Source organism: Fukomys damarensis, unplaced genomic scaffold, assembly GCF_012274545.1.
Source record: "Fukomys damarensis isolate Sample0158 unplaced genomic scaffold, DMR_v1.0_HiC HiC_scaffold_16, whole genome shotgun sequence".
Taxonomy (NCBI): domain Eukaryota; kingdom Metazoa; phylum Chordata; class Mammalia; order Rodentia; family Bathyergidae; genus Fukomys; species Fukomys damarensis.
The window spans coordinates 104915041-104930393 of NW_022900928.1; the positions used below are offsets into that span (position 1 = coordinate 104915041).

Genomic DNA, 15353 nt, shown 5'->3' on the forward strand with positions numbered 1-15353 from the left:
GAATGACTAATTTATCACTCTTTATGGCTGAGTAGTACTCCATTTTATAGAAAAACCACATCTTCTTTATCCAGTCTCCAGCTGATGGGTAATTGAGCTGTTTCCAAGTTTTACCTATTACAAACTGTGTCACTAAAAAAATGGGTACACATATATCGCTGTTGTATAATTCTTTTGGAGAGATACCCAGCAGAGGGATAGCTGGGTCAAATGGGACCTCTAATCCTAGTTGTTTAAGGCATCTCCATATTAATTTCCACAGTGGTTGCACCAGTATGTACTCCCACTGACAATGGAGAAGGGTTCCTTTCTCCCCACAACCCAGGCAACATTTGTTACTGGTTAATTTCTTGACAGCAGCCATTCTTTCTTGGGTGAGGTGGAATCTCAGTGTTGTTTTCACCTGCATCTCTCAAAGGACCAGGGATATTGATATTCTTTCATATATTTACTTGCTGCCTTTACTTGTTTTTCTGAGAAATGTCTATTCATTTCAGATGCCCATTTTTGAATTAGGTCTTTATATTTGGGGGGGCTGATTTTTTTGGAGTTCTTTATATATTCTAGATTTTGGCAGTCCAGCTGTCACAACATGAACATGCCTGAGTTGGGGAGTGAGGATTGAGAAAGAAAAGAACACTCAAACCCAAGCGGAGACCAAGAGAAGTCTGATTTATTTTACAGAAACAGCTCCTTTTAAAGGCACGTCAACAGGAAGCACCTGACTCCTACAGATAACATCAGATCTTTGGCTATCTCTTCCAGTTTCTCCCATGCAGGGTCAAAAACAAGTTTAACACGTGCCGTCCTTAAAAAGGAACAAATGTTAACAAATGCTAATTAGAAACATCCTGACCACACATTGTGTCAATGCCTTGATTATAAAGAAAGAAGTTGTCTTTCAAATGTCAAATTCCAGGGGGCCATGACTGTCTCCCACACTAGATAATAATCTTTTTTCTGAGGAACAGCTGATAAAATTTTTTCCCACATTGTAGGTTGTCTCTTAGCTCTGTGGGTAGTTTCTTTTGCAGTGCAGAAGCTTTTTAATAAGATGAGATCCAGTTGCTGATTCTTTGTGCTTGTTCCAGTGTTACTGAATATTTGATTATAAAATAATTTTCTATGCCAATGTCTTTGAGAGTTCTACCTAACTTATCTTCCAGCAAGTTTAGAGTTTTTTAATATTTAGATTTTTTGGGGGGGGATACCAGGGATTGATCTTGGGTCCTTGCACTTGCAAGGCAGGTCACAGAGCTGCTGAGCTAAATCTCCAGCCCAATATTTAGATTTTTTAATCCTCTTGGATTTTAGTTTAGTACATGGTGAAATATAAGGATGTAGTTTTAATATTTGGTAAGTTGAAATCCAGTTTTTCCAACACCATTTATTAAAGAGGCTATCTTTCCTTCCCTGAGGATGGTTGGCTCCTTTGTCAAAGATGAGGTAGCTGAGTACATTGTTTCTGTATCTTCTGCTTTGTGTTTGTTTGTTTGGTTGGTTTTTTGACACAGGGTCTCACTATGTAGTTGAGAATGACCTGAAATTCACTATGTAGCCCAAGCTGGTCTTGAACTCACAGCAATCCTCCTGCCTCAGCCTCCCAAGTGCTTGGATTACAGGCATGTATCACCATACCTGGCTTTGTCTCTGTATCTTCCAATCTATTCCACTGATCTTCAGGTCTTTTTCTTCACCAGTGCCATGCTGTTTTTATCACAATGGCTTTGTAGTATTATGGAGAGCATTGACCTGTGATTCACCCGAGCAGTGTGGACATGCCATCACCCATAGCAATGGGCTAGTTCAGCTGGTGGTCTGATCTATTGCCTAGCAGCTGTAACCCATAATAGTTGTTATTGTTTCCTTCTGGAATGTGTGGGCGGTACTCTCGCTCCCGTGCAGCTGGAGAGTATAAAAGGAAAAGGTTCTGTAATAAAGCAAGCAAGTAACATGAGAAGAAAAGTGCCTCCCGTCTCTCTGTCCTCGTCCTTTCAGGTTTAGGACCTGCTGGCAGGATCCTGACGTAGCAGCTCACGACATAGTATAGTTTCAGGTTGGGGATTGTGATACACCCTGTCATGTCTCTGTTGCCTAGAATTGCTTTTGCTGTTCTTTGTCTCTTCTGGTTCCAAATGAATTTTTGGATTGTTTTCTTTAGTTTTGTAAAATATACTGTCGGGATTTCAATTGGAATTGCATTGAATCTGTATAGCCATTTTGGCAGTATGGCCATTTTCACTATGTTGATTCTGTCTTTCCATTTTCTTATATCTTCTTCCTTCTCTTTTTTTTTAGAGTGCTATAGTTTTCAGTGTAGAGGTTTTATGCTTCTTTTGTCTGATTGAATCCTAGATACTTCATTTTTTTGGATGCTATTATGAAGGAATTGTTTCCCTAATTTCTCTCTCCATGAGTCTGTTATTTGTGTACAAAAAAGCTATTGGTTTGTGATTATTGACCTTGTATCCAGCTGCTCTACTGAATCTGTCAAGTAAGTCTAGAAGTCTTTTGACAGAGATTTTGGTCTTCTATGTAGAGTATCATGTTATCAGCAAATAATGACAATTTAATTTCCTTTCCTATCTTTATTGCTTTAATTTCTTTCTCTTGTCTAATTGTTGTGTCTAATGTTTCCAGAACTATATTGAACAAAAGTGGTGATAGTGGACATCCTTGTCTTGTTCCTAATTTTAGAGTGAAGGTTTTTCAGTTTTTTACCATTTATTATGATGTTGGCTGTTGGTTTTTCATAGATAGCCTTTATCAAGTTGAGATAAAGACCATCTATTCCAATTTTCTGCAGAGTTTTTAATCAAGAATGGGTGTTGAATTTTGTCAAATGCTTTTTCTGCATCTATTGAGAGGATCATATGGTTTTTGTCCTTGGCTCTGTTAATATAGTGTATTACATTTATTGATTTACATATGTTTAACCATCCTTGTATCCCTGGGATAAATCCAACTTGATTAGGGTGTATAATCTTCTTGATGACCCTCTGTATTCTGTTTGCTAGTATCTTATTAAGGATTTTTGCATCTATGTTCATTAGGAAGATTGGCCTGTAGTTCTCTTTTTTAGTTGGGTCTTTCCCTGGTTTTGGAATCAAAGTAACACTTGCTTCCAGGAATGAATTTGGAAGTATTGCTTCCCTATCAATTTGAAAGTTTAAGGAGTAGTGGCAGTAGTTCTTCTCTACATGTCTTGTAGAATTTAGCAGTGAAGCCATTAGGACCTGCGTTTTTCTTCATTGCTAAACTTTTAATTATGTTTTCAATTTCACTGTTTGTAATTGGAGTGTTTAGAGTTTTTTTCTCTTCATTCAACTTTGGTAATTCATAAGAATCAAGTCATGTAAAGGTACAAGATCCCAATGATGAATGTAACTGTACTCTATGCCTAAAATGTACCATTAAATTCAAGGAGAGAGAAAAAAAGAGAAATTTGTTCATTTCTTCTGTGTTTTCCATTTGATTAGTGTATAGGTTCTCAAACTAATTATTGATAGTCCTCTGGATTTCTGCTGGATCTGTTGTTACTTCATCTTTTTCTTTCCTAATTGCATGCATATGAGCCTTTTCTTTCCTTTTTTGTTAAAGATTGGCTAAAGGTTTATCAATTTTATTTATTCTTTTAAAAAAATCAACTCTGTTTTACTGATTTTTTGTATCATTTTCTTAGTCTCCATTGCATCTATTTCTGCTCTGATCTTTATAATTTACTCCCTTGTATGAGCTTTGGGTTTTTCTTGCTCTTCTTTTTATAAGGAGCCTAACATTCATCATTAGATTATTTGAGCTTGCTCTGTTTTCCCACTGTGTGCATTCACTGCTATGAATTTTTCACATAGAACTGCTTTCATTGTGTCCCATATGTTGTATTGACATTATCATTAATTTGTAAAAATTGTCTAATTTCTTTTTTAATTTCCTCTGTGACCCATTGATTGCTCAGGAGAGTATTGTTCAATTTCCATGTGTCTGGGAAGTTCTTGTGGTTTCTTATGCTATTGATCTCCAGTTTAAATGCACTATGATCTGCTAATATATGTGGGATAACTTTGATTCCTTTGCATTTATTTAAACATGCTTTTTGAGCTAGTGTGTGGTCTATTTTGGAGAATGACCCATGTGCAGACAAAAAGAATGTGTATTCTGATTTTGTGGGGTTGACCACTCTGTAGATGTCTATTAAATCCATTTGTTCAAAAGCTTGGTTCAGTTCTAGTATTTAATTGTTGATGTTTTTTGTCTAGATAATCTGCCTATTTGTGATAGTGGGGTATTGAGGTCCCCCACTACAATTGTTAGGCTTATTTGTTTTTTTGTGTCCATTATTATTTGTTTTATAAACTTATGAGCATTAATATTATATATATATATGTATGTATGTATATGTATTTATGATTGTCATCTCTTCCTCTTGTATTGTTCCCTTTACAAGGATGTAGTGGCCTTCTTTGTCTCAATCAGTTTTGTTTTGAAATTTACTTTGTCTGCAAATAAGATAACTACCCCTGCTTTTTTCTATCACATGGAGAACTGTTTGCCATCCTTTCACTTTCAGTCTCTTGAGTTTCTTTTTGAACTAGATGTGCTTCTTGTATACAATATATTGTTGGATTTTGCTTCTTAATCCATTCTGCCAGTCTATTTCTCTTGATTGGTGAATTGAGGCCATTGACTTTGATGGTTATAACTGATATGTGTTGACTTATCATTGTCATGTTATTGTCCTGTTGTTGGCTCTTTTTAATTTTTCTCCCCTCTCCCTTTAGTTTCTTGCCTTGCCTACTTGATTTGCTCTATTCGGCCTCATGTTGTTGTGACCTTCATTGTCTTTTTCTAGGATATTGTTTAGAATTATTTGTAGTGCTGGCTGTTTCTAATTTTTAAGAAAAAACAAAGAAAAAATCTTTCCTTCATTTTATATTACATGTATGTATTTGGATACTACTAATCAAAGGCTACAAATATAGATTGAACTGCAGATACATTTTGTAAGATATAAAATCACATCATTATTATAAATACAACTTTAGTTACTCTCATTTTTCCCATCTCATTAATTCTTCTCCATTTGCCTGTTTTTAAAGAAAAATAAGAAGGGAACTTTTTCCACAATCCCCAACCACAACTATAGAAAAAGGCTAAGTAGTGTGGTCTCTGTCTTTTCAAAAAAAGAGTTAAATTGAAAGTCACTTTACATTCTTGCACTTAATTTTCCAATTCAGTTGGGAATAAAAAATAGATTTAATATTTAATGCCAGATCTTAATGACTGATAGCAGCTGACTTGATCTGTATTGAGAGAGAAGGGATGCTTTTCTGATCAGATTAATAATCAACTGCTCTTGTCCATGGACAAAGAAGCAAGAAGTATAAAGGTGTTTTGCTATTGACAAGTCACCCTACTTGATTCAAGGTATATTATAATATATAGAACAAAATGCTGTTCTTAATACTAGTGGAAAATAGTTCTATCACTCATGATGACTTTAAGATTAATTAGAGTATATTAATTAGTCTAGTTCATATAAATAGAAATCAGCTCCAGGTACTTTGGGCAGGCAGGAATTTAATGCAAGAATTTAATAAAGCTGTTGGAAAAGCTAAAGGAGAGAAGACCAAGGAAAATTATTTCCTAATGTCAGTTTGTTGTGACTTTCAGAGAGTGATGAAGTCACATGAACTTATGAGAAATGCTCCTGGGGATGATAGCAGCCTACTCCCCTGAGGCAGGTGACACTGAGGTCCAGAGGAGATGAGCCATTCATTTGGAATCACCCACTTGCCAGGCGTAGAATTCAGGTCTTGCTCTTAGTTCATCAATCTTTTTATAAGAGTCGTATTTCTTCTCATTATACTTAGTCTGTCATTGTTGTAAAATATATATATCTATGTCTTATCATGGTTTTCTTATGTCATTTCCTCTTATTTTAAAAATTTAGTTTTGCTTTTTCACACACACAAAAAAAGGAAAAGAAAGTAAACAGGCCTACCTATGTTAGTAAAGCTCTTATAGGCCCTTGGAACTTTGGAACTCTTACTTCTGAATTTCTACCCTACACCAAATCAAATGTATTAATACACATCTACTTTGGGGGTAAAAAAATGTAAATATGCTTTGGAAATAATTTGGCTACAGATAACTAGCTTAATTTGAGGTTGGCTATGATTTCTTGGCAATCACATTGCATAGTGGGAAATTCTTGCGAAGTGAGAAAAATGTAAGCTCCAAATTGTTTTAAGTGTAATGAAATATTTAGGAGTTGTACACACGACAACTAATGAAGTTGGCCCAATGTTACATTTTGTAGATGTTTAAACATTTATTGAATTCAATTTTGCAGTTTTGTTTTTGAAACCAATACTATTTATTTTCAGGTCTCAAGCACTAACTTCTGGCCTTCTAGATGGCAAAAATGGGTAAGAGCCCTGTATATTTCAGTTGCAGCTCCTGCTGCCTCTCTGTGGATCTCCTCAGGGGGAGTTTTGGGAAAGCATACACGCATCCAAGCACACTACTCCCACTGAATGGAATGACATCTCTCACTCCTCCTGCCCTCCTGCACCTGGGATATATACTTCAAGGCTTACCTTTCTTTTTGGTCTTTCTTAAGTTAACTCACCACTTAACTTCCTATAGAGCTGAGCCCCCCCCTTTCCTATCATGGAAGCTGTGAATTTTAATTGAGGGTATTTTTTGCATGTTTGCTTCTCTTCTCAAGATGGAAGTAATTTGATGCTTTTATGACTTTGCTTAAGCATAAGTCCCCAAGCACGTGGACCTTATTCCTAAAACACTGTGTATTAATACAAAGTCACTAAGTAGAATTCAAGCACCTTCTACATGCAAAATATTTTAGAGGATATCAAAGAAGGGCTTAATATTACCCTTATCTTCAAGATACCTCCAATTTTTGTTTGCAACTTTTAGCATTGAAGATAAGAATGTTAAATCTCAATCCTTTAGTCACTAAACTCAGTTATATTCAGTATTGTAAGTGTAAACATTTCTAGTTTATTTTCATATAGTTACTTTCTTTGAAATTCAATATCAAAGTAGTACATCAACTAAGGAATGTGATACAATAATACAGTGTTTCATTGTAGAGTATTAAAACACATCCATGTATGTAGATGCATTTGATCCATACAGCAATGTGGCAAAAATAGAGGTGGCAATATCGTCCCCATTTCACAGTTGAAGAAATGGAGGCTTCAGGAGTCTGAGAGGCAGGATTAGATCTTAGGTTAACATCCACGCCCAGTATGACACTCTCACGACATACTTCACCTCTGTTCCCAGAATTTTAAAGTGTAGTCAGACTACTGACAAATTAGCATTGTGTATAATTCAGCAGTGAATGTAAATGAGTTATAAGATAAATGACATTTAGTGACATTAATTAACTGATTAAATTAAACCTGATATTTTAATCAGACTTTGTTTGTGCAAAGTGCTAGATAAAATGAAACATAGTTTAACCTAGTTACTTTTAAAATTTCCAGTTACCATAACAACTTCTTCAGGTTTCAATTAAAGGTGGTCTTTACTTTATATTATTTTTAGAACTTTAGTTGCTATAACAACCAGATGCCATGTATTTGATCAGTTAAATCATTCCCAACAAGTTAAAATATGGTGTTCTCTTAGAAACAATCAAAATATGATAAATGAAGTGTCAGGAATTAATGCCCAAATAGCAACACAGACTCAATTTTTCAAGATGCTCACATGTGAAACAAAAGACCAATGAATCTTCTTTTATATGTTGTGCTTATGATGTTTCTCATTACAGAAATCAAAAAGAGATTATTTACCATTGGTGGAAAGTGGAGATGCCAGGTCCTGAGCTAATATGAATTGTCAGAGCTACAAAGAGAAATGACATAAATGATAAATTCATCTTTCTTGGGCTTGAGGGCTTTGCTGGAAACAATATTGCCAGAGCTTTGCCCAAGTTGGAAGTGGGGAGAGGCATTCGACTTCACAGTATTGATGGCATCTGAAAATAATCCTACCTTTCTGTATTCCATTTCCTTTCCCACCCTCCTCCCCTTGGAGGAGACTTTTTAAGGGAGCCTGTTTCAGTCTTGACAAACTTATTTTCTCACATCAGTGAGAAAAGCCACCAAGCACTAACAGATTCTGCAATTAGAAATTGGGAGCAAAAGAGTTCAAACATGGGAGAAGGCAGCCAGGGAAGATGAAGTAGAGCACTGGTGGAAAAGTGAAAGTGCAAGACAGGACAGCAAGCAAGAAAGAGACAGGGTGGGAGACACATACTTATGTGCGGCCGTATGGCCCTGGTGAGAAATAAGCAGGCAAAAGTTAAAAATGCTCATGGCTGTCCATGTCCGATCACGTGAAAATTTTCTTGACATACTGGGCCCAAATGCATGGCGCAATAATGTCAGGAAAATTCCCTTGCTCTCAGAATCTAAGTCCTCACCTGTTTGAGGTTATTTGGCCCTTCTGGGCAGGTGTCTTGCTTTATTTGATGGGCAGCCATCCACACTGGAGGTGGTAAGGACAAGAGACACATCTGGTCACCTTGAAGGGAGGCCCAAGTTGCCCATTAAGTGACTAATAGAGATGGCCTCTCCCCCTGTCACTCTCTGCCCATAAAAATGCAAAGGAGACAGTTGCTTTTTTGCCCATAGCCAGCCAGCCACAAGAGCAATAGACTGATGGTAGGTGTGTCAACCACAGATTCCAGGTTTAATTATAGTCCTCTTGCTTAATGAAGTTTCACGAAGAGGAGGAGGAGGTGGGGGATTGGTTTGTGCTTGTGTGACTGGGGGTTATTTAATTAAAAAACAATAAAGCTGCCAGCTGCCGCTGGTTAGCAATCTGGAACCCACCCCTTCCTCCACAGACTTGAGCACAACACTGAGACAAAACCTCTGCGACCTACCCATGTGCTGAGGCCTGTTAACATCCTCAGATCAAACCACTTCCTTTCCTTCCCAAGCTTCTTTGGTTGCTCAAAATATTTTGATCAGGTAGAGGTAAAGATTCCCTTCTGGTCAAATTATGAAAGGAAAACAAAGATCACATCTGTCTTCTTTCCTAGGTATTTATTTTGAGATAAAATACACAACAACAACAACAAAACCCCAAGCAAACAACAAGCATAAACCACAAAATGAAACATGTATTCTCTAGCTCCTCTCTGCCCTGTGTATCCTGACCATGGATGGAAAGCAGGGAGGGCTTTTTATCCGATTCTTTAGGAGATGGGAAGATGGTTTCCTACTGGCATCCAGTCTTCAGTTTTATCCACTTTTAATAATAACCTAAGGAAAATTTTTTTAAACATAGAGTTCCTCAGGCTCCTCCCTAGAGATTTTGAATAAATTAGCCTTTCTTGCTTTTTATGATCAGAAAATTTAAAGAAACTCCCTTCTGTTCACGGGAAGCACCAAAGCAGGGAAAGGAGAGAAGGGCTGACCTAGAAAGGTTCCTAATGGAGATTTAGCCTTTGATATATTTCACAGTTGCCAACCAAGGACCAAAGCCTGTCTGTGATCTCCCTATCTCTTAATACCTCTAGCTCAGCTAGAGAGAAAGCAATGTAACAAAACTGTGTGTCTCTAGTAAAAGCTACATAGGGATTAGCTGTGCTGTCCAAAACATTCCTGCTCCCACCAGAAATTGAAGGCTCCTATGACAACTTCTGATACAACATCATGGGCCTTCAACCAGGAGTCCCTTCCTTATTTATTAATCAAATTTACATGCAGGCTTTAAGGTTTCCCTCTGTAGTAGGTGGCAACCACCACCTTTCGCCTGACTCTATCTAGGGTATAGCTTTGAAAATCTCATTCAGACAAAGTAGGGCTTTGGTCACCCCGCTTGAGGTAACTAGCTCATACCATCAGCACCTCTCTTGGGATTATTCAGCCCTCCCAGTGTAGGTGCATTATAAATTAGATACAGGAGAGGGGAGTGGTGTATCTTGGGATACTCAAGCTTCAGATGTGAATTCTTTGTACCCTATTTAGCATTCTATTCTCAATTTTCTCTATTCTAGTCCGTATAAACTGGCTGGAGAATCAGTATATCTGTTCAGTTGCCAATCATTATTTTTCCTGGGAAATAGTCTTGAAGACTGTGAGTCCTGTGTTTTCCAAATCAAGATTCTCCCATGACTTCTGTGTGCCTTTCTATGTCAACCAAGTGGGCTGACCTGGGATTAAATCAACTTTGAAGTTACATTTTATTTGCATTTCTAATGTACAGTTTGCATGACAGTTACTTTTGCTTCAGTCAGATTGGCTCTGAATTAATCCATGTTTATTCAGGAGAGAGAGGAACTATAAAAGGAGAATACTGAGGGCTCCTGCTTAGAGAAACTGACTCCAAATCCTGGCCTTGCCATTTGCAGGCTCAGAAACTTTTGATCTATTAGTTTTGTTTTGTGAAGAATGGAGATGGTGTTATAGGTTGAATTATATTCTCCTAAAAATATACTATATATTGAAGCCTAATTTTAATCCTCAGAATATGGCCTTATTTGGAAATCAGATAATTAAAGACATAATTAGTTCAGTTTACATGAGGTCATACTCATCTAACTCTAACTCAAGTTCATCATGTTGGAGTAGGGTAGGTCCTTCATCCACAGTGACAGATGCCTCTATGGAAAAGGGAGGTCTGAGAAAAGATACACATATAAGGAGAAAGTCACTTGAAACCTAGGTTACAGGGACACAGTCAAAAGCCTATCAGAGGTGGTAAGACAGAAACATGAAGTGAACAGATCTTTTCTTAGACAGCAGAGGAAGCATGGTCCTGACAAACTTTGATCTTGGACTTGAAGCCTCCAGACTGAAATTTCTGTTCAGAAATACATTTACGCTCAGTTGGTGGTACTTTGCTATGGTAACCCTGGCCAACTAATACAGTGATAACATGGACATCAGAGGGTTAACTGAGGATAAACATGTTTTTTTCAACAGCAAAGTACTTGGTATATAGGAGACACTGCTGGGGAAATATTGTGTGTATGGATGACATAAATGGGCTACCAAAAAGTTGTACACTTGGAGTTACAGACTGAGGGTTCAAACTTCATTTGTTGTGCTAACTTACATGATAATTACAAATCACTACAACCCCTACTTTCTTTGATCCTCATTTCCCATCTGAAAAATGAACACAGTGGTGCAAACTTTGTAAGGAGGTTGTGGTGACTGAGGAAGGGAATATGTGAATGTATATTAACCAGCTATGCAACAGAAGCCATGTTGATAGAGAAAGCACAAAAAATCACACCCCTCATTTTCTGAGCACCCCTATTTTTGTCCTTTTAGCACTGGTCTGAGGCCATGAGCTATCTGAGGAACAGAAGGAGCTCAAGACTCTGACAGCCCTTGTTTGGGGGTGGGGGAGATGGGGCCATTGAAGGACCTCATTCCTTTCCTCTTCCCTGTTCTCATTTTGTGAGAAGTTTCATACTTATTTTCCTGAGGATCAAAAGAGCTATGACTCTGATAGTTAATTATTTAAGCCCCCTTTTCTTTCTTTTTAGGAAGAAATAATTTGATAGCTGTAATTATTCCTGCAGACCCAATTATTTTCACAGAAATTAAATATCTGTAGTAGTACTTCAATAGATCACTGTGTTTGCAACACTATCAAAACCACTTTTTTTTCTGCTGTGTTGAAGAAATGAACAGTTGAGTGCCAGATTGCAGAACTGAAGATTTGTTTAATGTTTACTGTGAGCAGGCCCATTTGCTCTTGACAAAGGATAGAGCTAGGCTACTTATATCCAACAAAACCCATGATTTCAATACATATACAACCGTCCTCCAAGACTTAGCCTCCACATACTGAAATACTTGTCCTGGAGTGAACATTCAAGACCTTAAACTATGAATACCCCTTAAACCCAATGACTCTATTTATAGAAATGTGTCTTAAGGAAATACTCATGTTCACAGTATAACAATTATTTGTATAGTAACTGTATTTAGTGGAGCTTATTTGTAGCTTTTTATAAGTAAAATTTTAAATTCCAACACTAGAGAACTAATTCTGTGAAATATAGTTCATCTTATCATTACATGGGATTGGTGACCATTTAGCTGAACTTTTTAACAACATGGTGAAAAATCCCAATGCATCAGATCCATAAATACTTTACCATCAACTGGTATTTCTCCCCACTTCTAATTCACACTGCTCTCAGAGTGATGATAGAACCCATGCCACAGAATTTTCTGGAAGTGCCAACAACCTAGTATAAAATGGTGACTTTGAAGGGACATATTACCTTTCTTGGCTTAGTTTTTTCTCCAGCTTCGTTCTCATCAATCAATTGACATCTGCCTTAACTGTCACCATTAAATCACCAGGAAGAATTTTGCTGAGAATTTAACTGGAAGTATCAACGCTGGCATTCCAACCTCTTTTCAACATGGTAAAATTCCTCTCCAAAAAGGATCCATGCTATATATGTAAATCATGTATCAAGATGCCTATGATCCAGCTACTGATGCTGTGTATAATTACTAGCTACAAATAGATCTTGTGTGCTCCTAAGTGTGGTTGAATGGAAAGGACTGATTACTCTAGTAAAATAAGTCAAGAAATGGTAGATACCAACTTGAATAAATATCACTATGAGGTGTGGGAGAGGTCAAAGAAATATTAGATGTAGTCCATATTCTCTACAGATTTGCAACCAACTTGTGGATTAAAAGATATGTTATTACTTGCCTATTTGTCTTTCTATCTATCCATTTTAACCTTCTAATAATAGCTGTCTGTGACAGGTGCCATATTCCTAGGTATACGCCATATTCTCAAATGCAGAAATATGTCCCACAGTTCCCATCACCCACCACTAAATGTCATCTGGAATACAAAGTCACCTCTGTTGGGAATCTTTACACTAAATGAATCATGTTATAGTGCATGTGTTTTGTCAACTTAGTTGAACTGAAGCTAGTTCCCTCTAAAGTTTCCACTCACCTTGGTGACACCAAAATAGCTCCTCAGATCTACTGCTCTAGGTGCTGAGTTTTTCTTCCCAAGTGCTGATTTAGCTGTCCCTCCATGGCTTCAGAGTCAACTCTAGAACACAGAGGCAATGGCTTGTATGGATCACATCATCAGCTCCTGTAATTGTATTACTTGTAGTGGTTTAGCCTCTTAGATTGAACCCTTAAAGTTATTCTTATAAGTGAAGATTTTAGATTGCAGTGAATTTTTGGAAAAGAACTGGAAGATTTGTTTTCTTTTTTCTTTTCTTTTTTTTTTTAAGGCAATGTCTTGCTTTGTAGTTCAGACTGGCCTTGAACTCACTATGTAGCCCATGCTGGCCTCAAACTCACAGCCATCCTCCTGCCAGTGCCTCCCAAGTGCTGGTCCTGCAAGAACTAGATTTCTCAACACTTATTTAATACCAGATAATTACTCTATGCTGAACCTGGTCATTACCTCTCTCTTGCCAGAGATTGGTTCAGAGCTGAGCACAACTAAATTAATTTAAGCCAGTGAGATTCAATAAGATGGTTGCTTGGGGATTATGAAAGTAAAAATAAGGCTATTTTTATTGAGCTGGAACTAAACATAAAAGTTTGCTCTATCTGTTGCTGCTAGCATTCATCATGTGACCATGTGGAAAACCTGCTTTAGGATAAAGCCAAAGCCAAAAAGTCCCTAGGCCTGAAAAAATATCTCTGAGCTATACAATCAATAAACCCTGGAACCTTCCCTACTGAGCTTCCTTTTGCACTTGATAATAAATTTCCCTAAGGTTTAGGCCAGTCTTTCTGGAATATTTTTATATTTTCAAAGTAGCTTTGGAATTTGTTTTAAACTTTAGGTACAAATTGTTCTTGTTTATGGGAGATGATTTGACTTGCTCACCCCAAGATGAATCTGTTTCTTCTTCAAATGTATCACATTGTTGTAGTCTCAGAACTCGGAGTCAGATGGTCCTACTTTGCTGCTTCTGCCTGAGTCCTTGGTAGGAAGAGGAGTCAAGCCTTGATGGAAATGCTCTCTTATCGTCAAACTTTTCCTAACACTTCTGAATTAAAAGCAAATGACAAAAACATTCAGCAAAGTGATCTCAGGAAATCTGGGCATGGGTGGTCTTGTTCCCTCATTTCAAGGACATCTGGAGGGTTTGGCCCTTCTGCAGCTATGATCAACACTGAGTGCTGGCCACCCTCACCCACAGGAAACAAACATCCAGTGATAAGGAAGCAGGCAAAACCCTCCCAGAACTCTTAGGAATCCTCTTACCTGGGGCTAAGTTCTTAGAAATCATAAACTCTTGGATTCCAAAGGTGGATACCCTACTCTTTGAATACTGAGTCCACAGGGTTGGTGGAATGAAGTAGGAGAGTTGTTGGATGCTACTGCTAGCAGAAGGGGTCCAGATGGACAGTGTTGGGAGAGTCTTGGCTAGATAGCATCACCTCTGCACTGGGACACAACTATTCAAGGCAATGCCCAATCCTAAACAATGCCTTGGCTAAGAATATGTGATCTAGACAAACTAGGTTCTAAAGCCTTGTGCTTTTATCAGAAATTGAGCATGTAAGGCATCTTCTCAAGCTTCATTGTCTCATCCATCAAATGAGAATATCAAAACTTATCCTAGAGGCCAGGGATTTAGCTCAGTGGTTCTGCTGCCTGCCTCACAAGCACAAGGACCTGAGTTTGATCCCTAGCACCGCCCCACCCCCTAAAATCCTCACACCTAGCCCATTGTAGATACTCAATAAATACCACTTTCTTTGTCTTCTTCTTTCCCACCCCATCCCTGATTCATCTGACCCCTCTGGCCCAGTGTCTTGTCCTCCTGGGTAGTTGTCATTCCTGCAGCTCAGCTGAGTGACTGGACTTGTGCATAGAGAGCCCCACAGCCCATAGGGCCAGAATGTCTCCCTTCTTGGGGGAGAAATGGAGTTGGCAGAAGAACCTACTTCGGTGCTCCAGTTGTGTCTCTGCCACACATACATATCATTTCTGACTCAGGACACCTAAGCCTAATGTTCCAAACCTGGCCGCACTAATGATCTTCAAGTTCACTCACAGACTAATGGCTTTAAAGAAGTATAATATGTACATGGCTGTGATCCAGCAACCCTGAGCTTAATCCTGCTCTAGCATTGATTAACTGTGTGGCTTCAGATAAGCCATTTCAGCTCAGTTTCCTCCGGCACCTAATTGGAGGATTATCTCACACTATCTCAGATCCTGTATCATTTGGAGGCCAAGATGGGTTGAGTGCATTAGGAAAAGTTCCCTTCTCTAGTTTGTTTCAAGGATTGTGTATCTTCTAGACCAGATAATCCCATGAAAATATCAGTTTCCTCAAG

The 15353-nt window shown here is 38.0% G+C and overlaps 1 long non-coding RNA gene across 1 annotated transcript in view; it reads left to right on the top strand.

Annotated features, from left to right (window-relative positions):
- LOC117286289 overlaps positions 1-15353 on the top strand; it is a 77759-nt gene that overhangs the window by 13063 nt on the left and 49343 nt on the right. The window contains exon 2 of the long non-coding RNA XR_004517375.1: positions 6387-6428. This is a non-coding gene — a long non-coding RNA (uncharacterized LOC117286289). The remainder of the gene's footprint in view (positions 1-6386; positions 6429-15353) is intronic.